At 37.7% G+C, this 21,474-nt stretch overlaps 1 pseudogene; it reads right to left on the bottom strand.

Annotated features, from left to right (window-relative positions):
- LOC101086819 overlaps window positions 1-20,695 on the bottom strand; it is a 56,551-nt pseudogene extending 35,856 nt beyond the window's left edge.
- Between the last annotated feature and the right edge of the window lie 779 nt (window positions 20,696-21,474).

Below are 21,474 nucleotides of genomic sequence, written 5' to 3'. Positions count from 1 at the left end.
TTGGAGAGGCAATCCACACTGGGGTAAATTTCACTTAATTTTTGTCTTATTTTTTTTCTCTAAGGTTGGGCCCCTGTTGGAGAGTAGCACAGTGCAGACATCTAAAACTCAGAAACCCCAACATCTTGGGGTACTTGTGTGGCTCAGTTGGTTAAGTGTCTGACTTCAGCTCCAGTCATGATCTTGCCATTCATGAGTTCGAGCCCTGCATCAAGCTCTGGGCAGACAGCTCAGAACCTGGAGCCTGGAGCCTGCTTCAGATTCTGTGTCTCCATCTCCCTCTGCCCCTCCCCCGCTCACGCTCTGACTCTCTCTCCCTCTCTCTCTCTCTCTCTCTCTCTCTCCCCCCCCCTTCTCTCTCTCTCTCAAAAATAAACATTAAAACAAAAATTTTTTTGAAGAGAAACCCCAACATCTCTTTTTGCAAAAAGGAGCTCCTAAAAAGAAGCCCCAGCAGTCAGGAGAATAGAAGAGACAGAGCCACAGAAGGGTTTCTCCTAATACTGTGTATAAATCCGCACAAATCTTACCCTACATTTTGAACCACATCTGCACATAGACCCAAGCGAAGCCTTCGAAAACTGAACAGAGTAGAAAACGCTTGTCACAAAAGATGAGCCAAAGCTGACAGTGTGCAACTACTTGGGAAGATTGCCCGCTAAAAGAAAAGCAACATTCTCCAGAGGAGTATGACAGCACCTAGAATATGCACATATCATATTCACAATGTTCCAGATAATATCCAAATTACTTGACATACAAAGACCCATTAGCAAGGAAAAGCAGCTCTAATAACTATGTCCAATGTAGTATAGGAAAATACAAAACGCAGGAAAAGATAGAAAATCACAACAAAGAAATACACCCTATAAAAAAGGGAAAAAGTGAAAATTTAGGAACTTAAAAATAAAATACTTGAAATAAAAATTCCGATGGATGGCTTCAAGAGCAGAATGAAGTTTACAAAGAAGTCAGTGAACTTGCAAACATACCAATAAAAATTATCCAAACGAAGAACAGAGAGGGGAAAAAAAAGATTAAAAAAAAATAACAGAACCTCAAGTACTTATGGGATAGCATCAAATGATCTAAGATAAGTTTTTTTAACTCTAGCTGTGTTTGAAAGTTTAAATATGTGTATTGTAATCTTTATAACAACCACTAAAAAATAACATAAAATTAGAACCAAAAACCCAAGATATAAAATAAAATGGAATATTAAACAAAAAATTCAAATAATCCAAGAAAAGGCAAAAAAAAGGAGAAAAGGAACAAAACCCTGAAAGAACAAACACATACCAAAATAAAAGGTACACTGAAATCCAACCATACTAATAATTACATTAAATGTTAATGATCTAAACAGAGTATCACAAAATTTAGCCTGCAGGCCAAATCCAGCCTGACACTAGTTTTTATAAACAAGGTTGTTTTGGAACAAAGCCGTGCTCTTTTATTTTTATCTTATTTCTGCCTGCTTTACACTGCAGAGAGAGTTGAGTAGTTGCAACAGAGATCCTAAAGCCCACAAAGCCTAAAACATTCATCTGGCCCTTTTACAGAAAAGGTTTGCCAACTACTGCTCTAAATTTGTGCTGTCCAATAAAAATAAAATGTTCAACACATATGTTATTTAAATTTCTCTAGTGGCCACATTTAAAAAATAAAAAGGAAAAAAAAAGACTTTAAAACAAGTAAAACCAAGTGAAGTTAATCTTAATAAAATATTTTATTTAACCAATTTTTCAAAATATCATTTCAACATAGAATCAGGGAGTGATATCAATAAGATAGCAACATAGGTTGTTCCCGACTTCAGTCCCCTTCACAAGAACAACTAGCAACCATCCATAAACAAGATACCACTGTGAAAATCCCAGAATTGGGAGGTGAGACAAAGTACCCACCCTGAGAAAACATAAAAAATAAAAAATAAAGTACTCACCATGGACCACATCACCCCTCCCCAAGGCCAGCACAGTGCCTTACTGAGAGGATGCCCTGGCCTTCAATTTATCTAGTGAGTAAAAAGAGTGCAAGGTGGACATCAAATCCCCACAGCATTCTCGGACACATCCTGTGAGGCCCACTTGAATCTTGCCTCAAGGGGATCACTGGGAGAGTTTGTGGGGCTTGACCACTGGGGATCAGACAGACACAGAAAAGCTGGCCAGAGCTTATAGCAACCAACACTCAGATCATGGTGGAACACATTTTTGCTTACAGTGGAGCTTGAGCTGATCCTAGCTAGGGGCTTTGCCCCATGCTGTCAGGGAGCTCAGTTGGCTGTTCTGCCTAATTTGAGTCCTCAGCCAATGAGCTCTATGGGCAGTAGAGCCCATTCTATGACCCAGCCTGGGCAAGGAAGCAAATTAGAAGGCATACCCCACTGCCTTCAGTCCTGCCTGACCAGGAAACTCAACCAAAGAACCCAGGCAACCATGGAGCCATATTCAGCCATGCTTGGGTGGGGACCCAAGGCAGCAGCCCTATCCAACTGCTAAGTATAGTCTCTGGCCTTGCATAACCAAGGAGCCTAAACAATGACCCTAGCAAGCTGCAGAACCCAATGTGTGGCCCTGACTGATTGCTGAACATAGCCAGTAGGCTCACCAATGCAGGGAGCTCAGCTGGTGACCTTGCCCAATTGCATAGTATAGCCTGCAGCCCCACTGATAAGGAACATGGAAAACAACTCTACCTAACCACAGAGCACAGTCTCTATCCCCATCCAACTGTGGGACACATCTGGAGCCCCCACTTGACCTAAGAACCTAAGAACCTTGCCATACAGTGGAGACTTGCTAGTGGCTTACCTGGGAGAAAAGTTCAATTTGTGCCCCTGCCCAACTTCAGGACACAACTTAGAGCCCTGCCTGATCACAGGGCACAACCCGAGGCTTCATCCAATTGTGAAGCTCTGCCTGAGGCCCTGCCTGAACACGGAGTCTAGCCAATAGCACCAGCTGGTTGGGGAACATAGCATGAAAACCCACATGACCAGGAGCAATTGTTAAGCCCACCCCATAGACCTGGCCAATTGTGGAGTCCAACCAGGGACACTAGTATGTTAGGGAACACAGGCTGTGACCTCACATGATCAGAAGTGATTGAGGAATCCTGCTGGCAGCCCCACCTGACTACAGAGTATAGCCAGCAGCCCTGCCCAGTGAGGGATCCCACTCAGTGGCATTGCTTAAACATAGAGTCCAGCCTGTTGCACTCCCACCCCAACCTCAGAACATGGCCACTAGCCTTATCCAAATAAAGACCCTAATAGCAAGCCCTGCCTGCCCAAGGATAGTACCAGCTGACCTATTCAATACTCCAAGCTGAGCTCACTGGTGAAGGCCTTTCCCCACCAAAGTGAACCAGTAAAGTCTAGAAGCAGAGACAAGTTACTCAAATAAGCAGATACCAAGGCAAGAAATTAAGGATCACAGAGCATCAGGTAAACATGATATCACCAAAGAAAAGTAATAAAGCTCCAATAATAGACCCTAAAAAAACAAAGATCTATAAAATGTCTAAGACTTCAGAACAGTCCTCTAAAAGAAGTTCAGTGAAAACACAGACAACTAAATAAAATTAAGAAGGAAAATGCACAAATAATATGAGAAGTTCAACAAAGAAACAGGAGCCACAAATCAAACAAAAAACAGAAATCTTAGGGCTGAAGAATATAAATGCTGCATGAAAGAATTCAATAGACAGCTTCAACAGCAGAATCAACCAAACAGAAGAACAAACAAATAATTAACCAGGAAATAGGTCATTTTAAATTATCCAGAGAGAAGCAAAAAGAATAAAAGTGTGAAGAAAGTCTCTGATACTCTTTTGGGATACCACTTTAAAAGCAATATATCCATTATGGGAATTCCAGAAGGAGAAAAGAAAGAGAAAGGGACAGAAAGTGTATTTAAAGCAATAATGGTGGAAAACTTTCCAAACTTGGGGAGAGAGAGGAACGTCCAGATTCATGAGGCCCAAAGGATCCCAAATAAGTTGAACCCCAAAAGGGCTATACCAAGACACATTATGATTAAATTGTCAAAGTGAAAGACTTTATACCAATTAACACATGCACACATCAAGAAAAAAAGAAAAGATCTCAAATAAACAACCTAACTTTACACCACAGGACACTAGAGAAAGAAAAACAAACTAAGCCCAAAATTAGCAGAAGGCAGAAAATAATAAAATTAGAACAGAAATGAATGAAATAGAGGACAGGAACACAATAAAAGAGGCTAACAAAACTAAGAGTTGGGTCTTTGAAAAGAGAAATCAAATAGACAACACTTTAGCTAGAAAGAGGAGAGAAAAAGAAAACGAGAGTCAAGAAAAAGGGAGAGAGAACTCACATGAAATTATATTTTATTAATAATTTATAAAGTTATAAATGTAAGGGGAGATGTCAAAACTGAAAGCACAGAAATACAATGACTCATAGGAGGCTACTATGAACAACTGCACACAACAAAAAATGGCACAAACTAGAAGCAATGGACAAATTTCTAGAAACATACAACCTATTGATGAATCAGAGAGAAACTGAAAATCTAAACAGATCAATAATGTATAAAACAATTGGAAAAGTAAGCATCCTCCCCACCCAGTAATAAAAAAAGTCAAAGGATCAGATGGTTTCACTGGTGAATTTTGCTAAACATTTAAAGAATCAATGCTAATTCTTCTCAAATTCTTCCAAACAGTTGAAGAGGGAGCACTCCCAAATTAATTTTATGAAGTCAGCACTACGCTGATACCAAAGCCAGATAAGAACACTATAAGAAAACTATAAACCAATATCCCTAGTGAATACTAATGCAAAAATTCTCAAAAAAAAAACCTCAAACTATCAAACCACATTCAATAGCACATTAAAAAGATCATATGCCATGATCAAGTGGGATTCATACCTGGGATGGAAGGATGATTTAACACGTGCAAATCAATAAATGTGATACATCACACTAACAGAATGAACAATAAAAATAATATAATTATCTTAATAAATGTGGGAAATGAATTTGGCAAAATTCAACATCTTTTCATAACAAATACCTTAACAGATTGGGTGTAGAAGGAATGTACCTTAACAAAAGTTCTTATATGATAAGCCCACAGCTAACATCATACTCAATGATGAAAGGTTGAAACTTTCAAGAATAAGACAAAGGTGCCTACTCTCAATACTTGTATTCACCATAATACTGGAAGACCTAACCAGAGCAATTAGGCAAAACAAAGAAATAAGTGGTACCAAAATTGAAAGAAAAAAGTAAAGTATTTTTATTGCAGATGACATTATCTTCTCTCTCTCTCCATATATATATAATTCTACATATAGAATTATAAAGACTACACCAAAAAAAACTGTAGGAACTAGTAAACCCAGTAATACTGGAGGACTCAAAAATCAGTCGTGTCTTCCTTCCTTCCTTCCTTCCTTCCTTCCTTCCTTCCTTCCTTCCTTCCTTCCTCTCTCCCTCCCTCCCTCCCTCTTTCTTTCTTTCTTTCTTTCTTTCTTTCTTTCTTTCTTTCTTTCTTTCTTTCTTTCTTCCTTCCTTCCTTCCTTCCTTCCTTCCTTCCTTCCTTCCTTTCTTTCTTTCTTTCTTTCTTTCTTTCTTTCTTTCTTTCTTGGCTTCATGCCCAGCACAGAACGCAATGCAGGGCTTGAACTCACAACCCTAAGATCAAGACCTGAGCTGAGATCAAGAGTCAGACACTTAACCAACTGGGCCACCCATGCACAACTGGGCCCCAAATCAGTTGTGTTTCTATACAGTAACAATGAATTACTGAAAAAGATATAAAGAAAAAAATCCATTTACAATAACATCAAAACAGTAAAATATTTAGGAGTAAATATAAGTAGGGAGGTGAAAAGTCTACACTGAAAACTATAAAACTTTGATGAAAGGAATTAAAGAAGATACAAATAACTAGAAAATATAAGTCATGTTCATAGAGTGGAAGAATTGATACTATTAAAATGTCCATGCTAACCAAAGCTATTTATAGATTCAATGCAATCCCTATTAAGGTTCCAATGGACCTTTTTTTTTTTTTTTTGCAGAGGAAGAAAACACAATCCTAAAATTCATATGGAACCACATGCAACTCAGAATAGACAAAGCAATCCCGAGAAAGAGGAATGATGCTGGAAACATTACATTTCCCAATTTCAAACTATATTACAAAGCTATAGTAAATCAAAAAAGTATGTTATCAGCATAAAAATAGACACATAGACCACTGTAGAATCAAAAGCCCAGAAAACTGCATGCATATACAGTTAACTAATATTTGACAAGAGAGCCAAGAATACCCAATGGAGAAAAGATACTCAGTAAACTAGATATTCACATGCAAAAGAATGAAACTGAACTCCTATCTTACACTGCTCATAAAAATTAACTTGAAATGGAATAAAAACTTAAATATAAGACCTGAAATCATAAAACTCCTAGGAGAAAACATAGAGGAAAGTTCCTTGGCATTGTCCTTGGCAATAATGTTTAGGACATGACACCAAAAGCACAAGCCACAAAAGCAAAAATAAACAAGTGAGACTTAACTAAACTAAACTAAAAAGCTTCTACAAGGCAAAAGAAATCATCAACAAAATGGAAAAGGCAACCTAAAATATGGGAGAAAATATTCATAAACCATATATCTGATAAGGAGTTAATATCCAAAATATATAAAGAATTCAACTCAATTGCAAAAATATAGAAACAAATAACTGATCTCAAAGCAGGCAAAGGATTTGCAATGATGTGGCTGGAGCTAGAGTGTATTATGCTAAGTGAAATAAGTCAGTCAGAGAAAGACAAATATCATGATTTCACTTGTATGTGGAATTTAAGAAACAAAACAGATGTACTTAAGGGATGGGAAGGAAAAATAAGATAAAAACAGAGAGGGAGGCAAACCATAAGAGACTCTTAAATACAGAGAACAAACTGAGGGCTGCTGGAGGGGAGGTGGGTGGCAGGATGGGCTAAATGGCTGATGGGCATTAAGGAGGGCACTGGATGTTATATGTAAGTGATGAATCACTAAATTCTACTCCTGAAACCAATAAAAAATAAATACATATTAATATAAATATAAATAATATAAATATAAATATAAATTAAAGTGGGCAAAGGGCTTGAAAAGACATTTTTCCAAAGAAGATATTCAAATGGCCAACAGGCACATGAAAATATGCTTAACATTAATCATCACAGAAATGCAAATCAAAACCACGAGATATCACCTCACACCTGTTAGAATGGCTAGTATCAAAAGATAAGACGTAACAAGTGCTGGCAAGGATGTGGAGAAAAGTGTGCCATTGGTGGAAATATAAATTGGTACAGTCACTATGGAAAACAGAATGGAGGTTCCTCAAAAAACTAAAAACAGAATTACTATATGATATAGCAATCCCACTTCTGGGTATATATCTGAAGGAAATGAAAATGCTATTTTGAAAAGATATCTGTACCCCATGTTCATTAAAGAATTTTTATAATAGCCAAGACATAGAAATGACCTAAGTGTCCATCAACAGATGAATAAAGAAAATGTGTGTGTGTGTGTGTGTGTGTGTGTGTGTGTGTGTGTGGTGTGTGTGTGTACAGTAAAACCTTGGTTTGAGAGCATAATTCATTCCACAAACATGCTTTTAATCCAAAACATTTGTATATCAAAGCAAATTTCCCCATAAGAAATAATGGAAACTCAGATGATTCGTTCCACGACCCAAAAATATTCATATAAAAATGATTACAGTACTATAATACAAAATAATAAAGAAAATACAAAATATAAAGAAAAATAAACAAATTAACCTGCAATTACCTTTGAAAACCTTTGTGGCTGGTGTGAGGGAGACAAGGGAAGAGGGTTATTGTGTAGGACAACTTTCACTATCACTAACGGAATCACTGCTATCCATTGGCTCAATGGATTCTTTTTATTTCATGTAACTTTAGCAAGAAAACTATCCAATGACACGCCTCCTTTTGAGGATTTTGCAGAAATGTGACATTGCATCGTCGTTAAACAGATTCATTGCTCACTCTGCTACAGCCTTATTTGGATGGTGCTTTTGCAGTTTCCCACATTTAATACATCTCCCTAATCTCATTTGAAGTGAGGGATTCCTTCACCTTTTTCTCTTCCTCCTCTGCAGACAAGATGCAAACATAGACTTCTTATAAAATCTTGCAATTTCAGCCACTTGCATACTTCATTCATATTTCCAATGATCTCCTTCTTAACCTCCACTGTAATCATCACCTTCTTACCTCCTTTTCAATTTTTTCTGCATGGAGACCATTATATACGCTCACACAGGCGTTGACTACAGTATAGTATTAATAACCTCTTGTCATACACTGTGTAACTGGCAATGAGGCAGCAGAGGAAAGGTTCTATATCTGCAGGCAGCCTAACCTAGATTTCATCAAAGCATTCCTAAGCTTACTCTTGCATGAAAAAGCAGAGGACTATCCATAGGTGCTTTGATGTGACAAAAAATACACTAGTGCCAGAAATCTGAAAAACATTTCTGATTTTCAGAAATCAGATTTTCTGATTTCTGCCAAACACCATGGCCTGAGACCAAGTAGCCAAGCATGGGAGATTATCACCCACAATCCTTCAGTGAGAGAGAGAGACAGAGAGAGAGAGGAACCTTGGCTCAGTTGTGATCATGTGACATTCAGTGTCACATACTACTTGTATTGCAAGACATCACTCATTTATCAAGTTAAAACTTATTAGAAATGTTTGCTCATCTTGTAGAACTCTCACAGAACAAGTTAGTCGCAATCCAAGGTTAATATTACTCAACTATAAAAAAGAAGGAAATTCTGGCATTTCTGACAATATAAATGAACCTTGAGGTCATTAATGTAAATGAAATGTCAGACAAAGACAATACCGTATGATCTCACTTCATTATGGAAACAAAACACTAAACTCAGAAACAACAGATTGGCAGGGGTGGCCTTGCGGGGGGGTGGGGGGGCAGTGGTAGAGAGAAATGGGCCAAGGTGGCCACAGGGTACAAACTTCCAGTTACAAGATGAATATGTTCTGGGTATATAATGAACAGCATGGTGACTATAGTTAACACTACTATATTGTATAATTGAAAGTTGCTGAAAGAGTAGATCTTAGAAGCTCTGAAACACACACACACACACACACACACACATACACAATGGGTAACTATGTAAGGTGATGGATATGTTAATTAGTCTTAGTATGGTAATCATTTCACAGTATATACCTATATGGAATTACCATGTTGTATACCTTGAACTTACACAATGTTATATGTCTATTATACCCTTGAAAGCTGGGAAAAATAGAATCACTATAAAAAAGTATTACAGAGATATTTTATATTCTTCCTACTAAGTCTTTGAAATCCTATGTGTATTTTAAATATCAGCACATCTCAATTTGCAATAGACACATTTCAATTGTTCAATAGCCACGTGTGGCATATGCTCAAAGCATTGCTTATCACAAGGTCTCAGCACTCCAAGAGATGAGGCTTTTTTGGAGGGATGAGCAGATTTTGCATAGCCAGAGGGCAGACTGTGGTAGATTGAATATGACCACAAATACTTTGCAGTTCCTCCCATTAAATAGCGGAATCTATTTTTCCACTCTTTGAAGCTAAGCTCTCACCTTTTGACTTGCTCTAATGAAATGTAAGAAAAGTGCTGTTGTAGGAGTTCCAGAACCTAATTTTCAAGAAGGCTTTAGTTTTTTCTTCACACTCTTGGAAAATATCCTTGCCATTGGAGGAGGCCTGGAAGCAACTACTGAAACATGAGAGATCTCACAGATCATTGATCATGGGCAATAGTCAACACTAGGTCTCCGGACATGTGAGGGAGGCTACCTTAGACACCCTCTCATCCCCCATCAAGCCATAAGCTGACTGCTGCAAAACTAAGCCCCGGTGATAGTAGCAGAAATGCCTAGCTTATCCCAGCTATCTTAGCCTGTTCTGCCATTGAGATTCTCCAAACAGCCCTCTTTACTAATTATTGGCATTTATATGGCAAGGACACATCTGTGACACTGCTACTTTCCAGCATTCCACTAGACAGAGGCATTCAACCTCTCTATTCTCAGCCTTACATTCTTAAGTATAGTAAGATTCTATCATAGTCCCCTTTTCAATATTTTCTAAGACCTCTGTTTCTCTCTTTCATCCCCTCCAACCCTCCCTGCCTGCATAGTTTAGCAATCATAGTTCATATGCTACTAGGGTGGGCAGCTGCTTCTGTCCAATCACTTCTCCCAATTTTTTCCGATTTACAGCTAATGAGTGAGAATCTCCTTTTGGACAATGCTTACCTAGATAAAATGGGGTTGCATCGCAGCCCCAAAGTATACAAATGAGGGTGGAGGAAGAATGGGAAATATATTAATTATTTGTACATCATCCTATCACATTCATCTCTCCAAATAAATTACAGCATGTTCAGTAAATTAGCTTATGATTCATATTGACACTGCCACACTTCACACAGTTAAATGTATAGTAGATACCAAATAGGTCACTTTAATTTCTTGACTGAGCCAATAAGTCCACCCAGACAGAGTTCGTACCCTTTACACGTTCAGCTTTTTCTCCCCTCCAGAGCAAGGTTTTACCTCCAATCCTTTCGAAGTCATTAGGCATAAATCTTTCTCTAAACACCTTACTGGTACCTACTGGATAATTTTCTGCTTGGAGACAAATGGAAAAGAGGATATGGGAGGGAGAGGGAGAGTTCTTGCATAGTTCACATCCATGAAAGCATATTCTTAGCTCCATTCTGGCTGGAAATAGAGAATCAGGCTCAGCAGTTCTTGATCTATAATTTTTTTGGTGCTTTGATTAATTCAGTGGCACAATAACCATAGTTTACAATGTTGTTCAATCAAATAGATTTTATAGCCTGCTGATAAGTTCTAAAATGTCCTTATAAATTATTCTTTTATTGTTATTATTATAAGACAGTGTGATATCTCGACATTGATACAACATATGTGGGGATCAGTGCACGACCTTGAAGTGTTGAGCCAGAAGGAAACATACATCCAATATCATTCATTATGTGCATGAATAAATAAGAATTCTCCACTCACTTTCCAAGTTATCAATGTAATTAGCAGATGTCAAGAGCTCAGATTTATCCAAAGAGCAGCATTTTTTTTTAAAAAAATCCAAATTATTAATTATTTACCTCTTCCAGACCTTTAATTGAAAATTTAAGGCAAAATAATAAAAATATTGTTGGAAAAAGAATAAAATAAATAAATAACTTATTTTATATACATGTGTATGTCAAAGATTACAAAGTAAGGGAAAATCTGCTATGCAATTCTAGAGAGACAAGAGGTAGAACAGCATTGGTAAATATGGAAGACACCTAGAAGTTTCCAATAAAAACTGAGACTCGACATTTATGATTTTGGAGACCTGATTTCAAGGTCTGATTAGCTCTTTTGGATTATGAGCTTCACTTAGTAAACTAATAATTCCCAAAAATTAATAATTGAGGTACATGAGCATCTAATAACCAGGTATTCATTGCAATTGATGCTGTTTAAGAAAAAGTTCCTTCTTTTTTAAAAATATTTTTAATCCAAAAAGAAAGACATGAAAAAGAAATAATCCTTAGTGTGAGTTTTGTCTTCCCTCTCCTGTTTATTTTCTTTCTGAATCTAGATATTAAATTTCAACAAACCAGATAGTTTCATCATTATCCTAGATTTTTAATGTCAAATAATACTGGATTTCATAGAATGAGGGACTATAAACAGACACAATAAAGCACAAGGACTTCTCAGAGAAACACTTGGAAATAACAAAATATAAATCATGAACATAGTTATTTTGTCTTTAAATAGTGAATAATTTTCTAAATCTAGATTTTTATTTCCAATATTCTGATTCAAAAATTATTATGTGAGCAATTTGGTTGAAAAAATGTACTGAGCCAACTCCTCCCTGGTGCCATAGTCACTCCCCAGTAGTAAATGTTAACAGTTCCAGAAAGCAGAGTTCCAGTAGCTTGAGAGAGTTAACGCTCCTCTTGAAGGATTAACTTAAATCCAAAGAAAATACAAACCCATAAATGTAGAGATTTTCATTAAATGGAAATTAAGAGGAGTACTTTGGAGGACTGGTACAGAGAAAACTAGGTTAAGAAATATCCTTTCAAATGGAAAGAATAATAACCATGTAAAAACTACTAAAGGTTATTTAAACACAAATATTTTATGACGTCTCTTTGGCCATAGTTTTTGGAATGTTTAAGAATACTGGGGATTGTAAAAACACAATATGCAAACTTTTTAATACGCATATGTATTTTTCCCTCAGAGTCTAAACACAAGTGAAATTTCCGCTCTAGATCCCAGGTATCTAAGCCCATAAAAAATGCCTTCAAGCTGACTCTCCCTCTTGGCTCAGAAACTCATGTATGGTTTGCATGTTAATGAAGTTAATTACTCAACCTATGGTCAGGATGCCAACACACTTCATGACCTCAGGGACCTTGTTCTATCTGTTACAAACTCTTTCCCCAGTATCTTTGACATCTTTATTTACCCAGCCAGGTTGGCACCCTAAATTTTTCCTTCTCTGCAGGGCAACCAGAGCTCTACAAGAGTGGTGGCTATGTTCCCAATGCATAGGCAATTTCTCCAGGATCTACTTCCTACAGTTTGCTTCAATGACTTTCACGACAGCTTTATTTACTCTGTTTTTATCTTACTGCCTTAAATCAGGAGTCTCCCTTTAGATTCATTAAAGTTGAAAAGTTGGCCTGCCTTTGATTTTATCTCTCCTCTCAGAGGACTCTTTCCCTTTGTTCTGCAGCCCAGAGGCCAGCCCTGTCCATCCCTTACCCAGCTGACTGCTTCCTGGTTCTTGTACCCACTTCATGGCCTGGACTTAGCTGGCCTCTATTTATCCACATATGGAGTTAGCCAAAACTGAATCTTCTCTTACAGCTTTTACACACATTCAGGTCTGCCCTATTTAAAAACATTTTCATTACTTATCCTAAATTCTTCTATAGACTTAATCCTTCTCTCTCCTTCCTTCTTTTGGTCAAGCTCCTTCAGCTTCTACTTCTTTACCTCACAACCCTCAGAATACTGGCTTCTGTTCTGAGCAGCATATTGAACTTGCTTCTACTAAGAATGTCATTGACCTAATTACTAGCTCCAATGGATACTCTTCTGAATTTATTTTAAACTTTTGTGGCCTAAGCCTCTGTAGACCATTCCTTTTTTTCCTGGAATTCTTTCCTATGATGTGTATGGTACTTCTTTCTTCTGGCTTCCTTTTAGGAAACAGTGGAATTGAGTACTAAAGAAATTGATCTCAAACACGCATAAAAGCATGGAATATGAATCTGCATGTGACTTATAATATCTAACTTCTTAGGAGTACCACATATTGGTACAAAGTGACACAAAACTACATACACATGCTGCCTTTTGGTCTTTAATATCTACTTGTTCAATGAGGGAGCCAAGAATTATCTCAAGTTGGTTGTAATTTTTGAAGACAAAGAAGATGGTCTGGGGCCTAAGTTAGATTGATAGCCCTTACCAGACAAGTCATATCAGAGCTAATACTTCTCCACCTGGGAGGTCACCTATTCAGAGCTGGGATTCTACTGCAGTTGAGGCATATATGGATCCCTAAACCTTCCTGATGGAAAAAAATGGGGGAAAATGGAGGATGAGGTAAAAAGTAGGACAGAGTCAATACTTTGCTTCCACTGAAATTTTCAGAGTGGTTGATGAGACTATGGGCTAAAAGCTAGTTGGAGGGTAAGGAGGTGGTTCTAACACACAGTGGCTCCCCTAGAACAATATGGTGGAAGAATAAGTGTGGGCCTGCTTTACCCTGCCACTGAAGTTTCTTATAGTTCAACAAATAGTCATCAAGTGTCCATTATGTCCAGGCCTTATTTGGGGCAATGGAGATATGAGGATGAAGAGCTATGGTTTTTATCCTCAAGGAGCAACAATCTAGCTGACACTTTCATCGGGTGGGCATAAAAAATACAGTAAAACATTGGGAATCCTTAATTTATCTGGTGGATTCTCTCCCTCTTCCTCTGCTGTATTCACAAACCCATGTAGATGGAATTTCAAATTTCAATTCCCAGTCCCCTTACAGTCTATTTATACTCACACTTCCTAGCTCCCATGATGACACCTTGGATAAAGAATTTATTACTATCTTCCATTTGTCAAAAGAATTTCATTTCCAGATATCAATGTATCTCCTGCATTAGTGTTTAGGATATGATGCTTCTGTTGGATAAAACATTGGCAGGGTCTTTTGGCTCATCCCATGTTATCCACATTTCTGTTCTTTCCTAAGTATTCCTACTGCTTTGGGATTTTAGTCATTAAGAAGACAACCAAATTGAATCAAAACAATTATGCAATAATGTGCATGCCAAGGTTTCCTGGCACCTCTTACCAGAAATTCTACAGTGTGAGAGTGCATTGCCCAAATATTTTATTTACATTCAACTTGTCCCAAGGTATTGCTAAGAATAGGAATGAATATATAGCCTGTTTGTTCAGAGTATTAAGCCACATAGCCAAATTTGGACTGGTTAATGTTGTATCTCCCTCATGAATAGAGAATATGGAATTGAAAACGACTAGCATGGAGGACAGAATGACTCAGAAATCTAAGAATAGCCAAATCATGTGAAAAGACCCAAAAGCTACTTCAGAATGAACTGAATCCGCCTGCCTCACAAACCCAGCAAATTACAATATTTAAATCTATGCAAAACAGCATTTTACCAGCATTTTATCTGTATATTTAATTTTGCTTTGGGTTGGTATGTGTTTGTCTCCTTACTGTGAGTTAGTTTATTAGCAAAGGTGTATGCTAGCTCAAAATAATAATCTAGTTTATTTTGTTTTGTTTCTTTTAGATTATAAATTAATAACTTGGGCTGCTTGGAATCATTTTAAGAATAGATTTGAAAGTAGATTTTTGATAAACCACAGACTCCTCGGAGGTCTAGGAGACACCACCAAAACACTGAGAAAGGCTGATAATATGAAAGACTCAGACACTATGGGAGATCCCATGTTGCCTTAAGTAAGCTCATCATCTAGGATTCTGGCAATAATCTGACCCCCTAAATAAAGTGCTTCCTCTGCTTTAGTTATTATAAGCCACTTTATTGGGCTCTAATTAGGAACAGAACTGAGAGTAATCTGATAGGACATGTTCTTTGCTATTCTCATCACCATGCACATCACTGATAGTGAAGGAAGGAAGGACTGGAACTGAGTATCATCCTTCATTAGCCACTTTGGTCAGCCACACTCTCTGCCACCACACTGTGCCCTCTAAAGTTCCCATACTTTGATTAGTAAACAAATCTTTACCTTGCTTTAATTAAAATGTGCATCTCATCACAGGCTCAGCTCCCCCTGCAGCCCTTTCAGGTGAAGGTTGTTCTTTTCTCCTAAGTGGTGTAGGTAGTTACCATCCACCGTTGCCGTTTCCACATAATCACTTCATGGGGATAACCCGTGCTTCTTCTGGTTTCCCGTCACTTGGAGAAAACACCCAATCCCCCCCGTTCCCGCTGCGATGACCTGGGAGTCATCCCTGTATTTTGTTTAATGCTCTGCTGTTGCAGTGTTGACATTTTAAATAATTTTTTATCAGGGGCCTCACATTTTCATTCTGCACTGGGCCCCACAAATTATGTAACCTTGTCCTGGTCCTAAATGTAGTCTTGCGTGTTCTAATTTGCTCTACACTAACAACTCAGGTTATTTTTATCACATGAATCATGCCACCCCCTTGGTTGAAACACATTTCTGGCTTTTCATTGCATTGAGAATCAAGCCCTCACATCAAGGTCTGCAAAGACCTGCCTTCTTGGGGTGCAGGTGTCGCTTCCCCACTTCAACACCCTCACTCACTGAGGCTGCAGGCATACTGGCACCTTTCAGATTGTTGTCCACAGCAGTTCCTTCCCTTTGCACATGCCTCAGACCCTTTGCACATGCTATTTCCTTTCTCTGCAACACTCTTTCCCATACTACATCATTCTCATCTCTCAAGATTTAGCTTCAATAGCGCTTAATGTATCAGGATGTGCTAATTGCCATAACAACCCCCAAATCTCAGTGGCTTGTTAAAAAAAAAAAAAAAAAGGTTTATCCCTCAGTCATGACACAGTCTAATCAGCTCATGTCAGGTTCCTACAGCCAGCCTTCCTAATGAGGATTCAGGGCCCCTCCTCAGTAGGTGGCTTTATCACTTTCTAAGGCCTCAGAGTCCTTCACTGGACTGTCTGTGCCCAGCAAGAAGACAAAGGAAGAATGTGTGGAGCATCACAGCAGAGGTTTAGCACCAGGCCTCAAAGAGGAGTCTGCCAATTTTGCCCAGATTCCACTGGCTCCATCAATTTGTAAAAGAGCCTGGGAAATGCTGTTTAGCTCTGAGCCCAGAAGGCAAAGTAAATGGTTTTGAGTACATGTTACCATCTTGGCCACTGTCGCCTTACTCAGAGAGCTTCTCTCTGACCCTTAATCGCAAATAGCTCACTTCTATTTTACTCTACTCTTGTAATCAATTTCTCTCTCACCTCAATTTGTGGTTATTTTTTGCATTTTACTTGTTTAGACTTTCTCATCTACTAGAATGTAAATACCTTGTGGGCAGAGATCTTACCAGTCTTTTTCACCGTTATAGCCACAGGACTTAGAGCAGTACTAAGCATACGGTAGATTTTTTTTTTTAATGTTTTATTTCTTTTTGAAAGAGAGACAGAGTAGGAGCAGGGGAGAGGCAGTGAGAGAGGCAGACACAGAATCTGAAGCTGGCTCCAGGCTCTGAGCTGTCAGCACAGAGCCCGACATGTGGCTCAAACCTCTGAACTGTAAGATCATGACCTGAGCAGAAGTCTGATGCTTATCTGACTGAGCCACCCAGGTGCCCCAGTACTTAATTAAAAAAAAAAAAAATTCTGTTGAATAATTGAGTGAGTGCAGGAAAAATGTCTGTCTTGTTCTTCCTTGCTAGTAATATTGATAACTATTCCTTTCTATCATGCGGGAGTGATAGAATGGCAAGATTCCCTTCTCCCACGATGAAATTAATGGTGCTTTTAAAGGCAGTATATAATGTTTAGAAGTAAATGTTCTGGAGTGCCTAGGTGGCTCAATCACTTAAGCGTCCAACTCTTGATTTCGAATGAGGTCACGATCTCATGGTCATGAGATCCAGCCCCATGTAGGGCTCCACACTGACAGCACAGAGCCTGTTTGGGATTCTGTCTATCCCTCTCTCTCTGCAGCTCCCCCTGCTCTTCCATGCTCTCTGCTCGCTCTCTCTCCCTCTCTCTCTCTCTCTCTCTCTCTCTCTCTCTCTCAAAATAAATAAATAAAAACATTAAAAAAGAAAAAAAGAAGTAAATGTTCTGTAATCAGATTCCGTAGGTTCAAACCCTAAGGTCATTGCTTATTATTAGCTATGTAATCTTGAGTAACCTACTCAACCTCTCTAAACTCTAATTTCCTCTTCTGTTCAAAAGTGTAATAGTAGTATCCATATCCCAGCATTCTTGTGAGGAAAATGAGATCATCTCTGTAACATGCTCAGAACCATGCTCTGGTTAATGGCTCAATAAATGTAAGTATGATTGTTATTAGTCACCACTATATACCCAGTGCCTAGTCCAGTACATTGTAAAAGCAAGCACTCAATATATATTGGTTGAATGAAAGAACAAATGATTAAGGGAAAAACCTTCTCTCACAGCTATTGACTCCAATAAAAACAAGAGCTCTCTTTACTGGACCTTGAGTCCATGAAAGATCTTAGTTTGCTAATGTTCAGCACTCAGAACTTGCTTTCATGCATAACAATAATGGACAAGCCCTAGGGAACACCCAGTCTTTTGAAACCATCTAGCAATGTGTATAAACTTGAACAAGAGCAACAGATCTCATTCTCTCCCCATCACAATGTTTTAATTTTAATTTGTTCCAGTTGTATTGAGATATAATTAACATACATCACTGTGTACGTTTAAGGTGTATAGCCTGATGGTTTGATTCATACACATTGTGAAATGATTACTACAATAATTTAGTTAGCATTTATAAAAAGAGAAAGCATTTACTTAAAAATAATATAAATTAAAAGGGGGGCACCTGGCTGGCTCAGTTGGTGGAGCATGCGACTCTTGATCTCAGTATCTTGGGTTCAAGCCCCACAATTGGTATAGAGTTTACTTAAAAATACAATAAATTAAAAAAATAAGAAAAGAGAGAAAGCAAAAAAAAAAGGCAAAAAATTTTCCTTGTGATAACTCAGAATTTACTCTTTATAACCTTCATATACATATATCATATAGATGTTAACCATAGTCATCATGCTATACATTCCACCCTAGTACTTACCTGATAACTAGAAGTTTACATCTTTTGACCACCTTCCTCCGATTCTCCTTCCCCTTACTCCCTGCCTCTGATAAACACAAATCTGATCTTTTTTCTATGAGTTTGGCTTTTTGTATTTGTTTATTTTTAGATTTCACAGGTAAATGAAATGATACAATTATTTGCCTTTCTCTTTCTGACCTATTTCATTTAGCATAATGTTCTCAATGTCTATCCATATTGCTGCAAATGGCAGATTTTTTGTCATTTTTTTATGGCTGAATAATATTTAATTTTGTGTGTGGGGGGGTGGGGGGGTGTATACACATAACACAGCTTTTTTATCCATTCATCCATTAGTGGACACTTAGGTTGTTTCCATGTCTTAGTTATTGTAAATAATGCTGCTATAAACACAGAGGTACAGATATCTTTTCAAGTTAGTGTTTCATTCCTCTGGACATATATACCCAAAAGCGGAATAACCAGATCATATGATCATCCTATATTTAATTTTTTGAGGATCTTCCATTCTGTTTTTCATAGTGGCTGTGCCAGTTTACAATCCCATCAATAGTGCAAAGGTTTTCCTTTTCTCCACATCTTTGCCAGAGTTTATTTCTTGTCTTTTTCATAATGACCAATCTAACAGACATGAGGTGATATCTCATTGTGGTTTTGATTTGCATTTCCCTAATGACCCGTGATGTTGAACATCTGTCCTGGGACCTGTTAGCCTTTCATATATTTTCTTTGGAGAAATGTCTATGCAGACCTTTTGCCCATTTTTTAATTGGTTATTTGATTTTTTTCATTGAGCTGTATGAGTTCTTTATATATTTTGGATATTAACCCCTTCTCAGATGTACAGTTTGCAAATATTTGTCCCATTCCTTAGGCTGTCTTTGCACTTTGTTGATGATTTCTTTTGCAGGGCAGGTGCTTTTTAATTTCATGTAGTCCTACTTGTTTATTTTTCATTTTGTTGCTTGTGCTTTAGGTGTCACATCCAAATAAATCATTGTCAAGACCTATGTCACGGAGCTTTTTCTCCTGTTTTCTTCTAGGAGTTTCACACAGTTTCAGGTCTTATGTTAAAGTCTTTAGTCTACAATTTGAAATATATCTCTCCATTTACATCATCTAACTTTTAATCTTTAAATCAGGCTTCTTTCACACACAGGAGGTGCACTTTCTTCCTAAAAGGTGAAATTTCCTAATTAGGTGAAATTTCTTCCTAAAGAACGAATAATGATGAAGGAAACAAATGATCAATTAATATTAGAGCAAACTTGAACGTTAGCATTGTCACATAATTTTAAGATAATTTGAAAAATTTAATCAAAGTGTTCATAAAAAAAAAACACAAAAGGTACAGAGGAATACAGAGTAAAAAGAATATATTCCTCCATCATTGAATGTCAGTCCTGTCTCCAGAAGCAAACATTGCTAATAACTTCTTGTGTTTGTTTCCAGAAATTATCTATGCATGAATAAGCTTAGGTTTGCTTATTCTTGTTACCAAGAAAAAGAAAAAAAATGCACTCCTATATACACTCCCTTTTTTTTTTTTTTCTAAAAATAAGCACCTTTATTACATGAACGAAGATGGGAGGATAGAGGATTCGTTTGCCTTTCCAGGCCTTGATTTTCCTCAGATAGACGGAACTCCAGTTCCCTGTCCTCTAGCACAAGGCCATCTGCCCTGCCACACTGGCCTGCTTTTCTTGTGATACACACAAGAAACTTGCCCTGCTGGAACTCCTCCTCCAGAAGCTGATTTGGGCATTCTTTGACCTTTCCTCATATTTCTTCTTCATTTTCTTTGATCTTTTTTTTTTTTTTTAATCTCTTCCTCCTCAGGAGTCAGCTGGGCCTCCTCCCGATCCAGGGACAGTACATAGTGGGATTCATCCATGGTTGGGAGGTGTGCTGTCATCATCATATAGTTCTTCACAGAATCTTGGTGAAGCAGTTCATTGATAGATGCATTTGCAGACAACATCGATGATCCTTGCTTTGTACATAGAACACTTGGAACTCCAGGAGAGATTCCCCAGGCCAGCCTCCAGGCACGGTAATTACTGTTGCCTCCCCAAAGTCAGACTGTGTGTATACAGCAGAGGCCAATCTTAGTGCAACAGAGTGTGTCCCAGCTCAAACTTCTGCTCCTTGTGGAAAGGCTTTCTTTTGCCCCTGGTCTTGCCCAGTTGTCCCAAGGGATGCCCATCACTCACAGCCCGCTGGAAAGAAAGCTAACAGATGCTTTTTTTTTTTTTTTTATTAACAATCTATCTTTGTCATTTTCCCTCAACAATGCATTTCCCATGCCTTTTATTGACGGCATGATATTCCATTGCATCAATATACTGTTACTTACTTTTTTTAAAAAAAAAATTTTGGTGGTATGATTTTTACCAAGTTTTATTAAGATACAATTCACAGCTCATATAATTCATTCATTTAAAGTAGAAAACTTGGTGGTTTTTTAGTATGTTTATAGAGTTGGGCATCCATCATCACAATTTTAGAACATTTTTCCTACCCCAAAAGAAACCTCATACTCTTAGCCATCATCTCTCAGTTCCTCTACCCTACATCAGCTTTTGTCAATCACTAATCTACTTTCTGTCTCTAAAGACTTGCCTGTTCTGGATATCTCCTATAAATGGAATCATACAATACGCAACCTTTCACTTAGCTTTATGTTTTCAAGTTTCAGCCATGTTGTAGCATGTGTCAAATATACTAGTATTTATTAATCAGGCTTGTATTGGTAGATATTTAAATTGCTTCTCTTTGTTTGTTCTTGCATATGGCCCTGCAATCGAAATCTTGGTACATTTATCTTCGCAAACTTATAGGAGTATTTATGAAACTCTTAGAAGGGAATTCCCTGGGTCAAATAATTTTGAGTGTCTTTAATTTTGAGTGATTTTTCTAAGCTAGTCTCTAAAAAGTTAGGTCATTTTATGTAACATGCAAATGTACATCACACTATCTTCTTAA

Source organism: Felis catus, chromosome B4, assembly GCF_018350175.1.
Source record: "Felis catus isolate Fca126 chromosome B4, F.catus_Fca126_mat1.0, whole genome shotgun sequence".
Classification (NCBI taxonomy): Eukaryota; Metazoa; Chordata; class Mammalia; order Carnivora; family Felidae; genus Felis; species Felis catus.
Note: the sequence above shows the minus strand (reverse complement) of the source record. Positions and strands in the feature narration are given on the sequence as shown.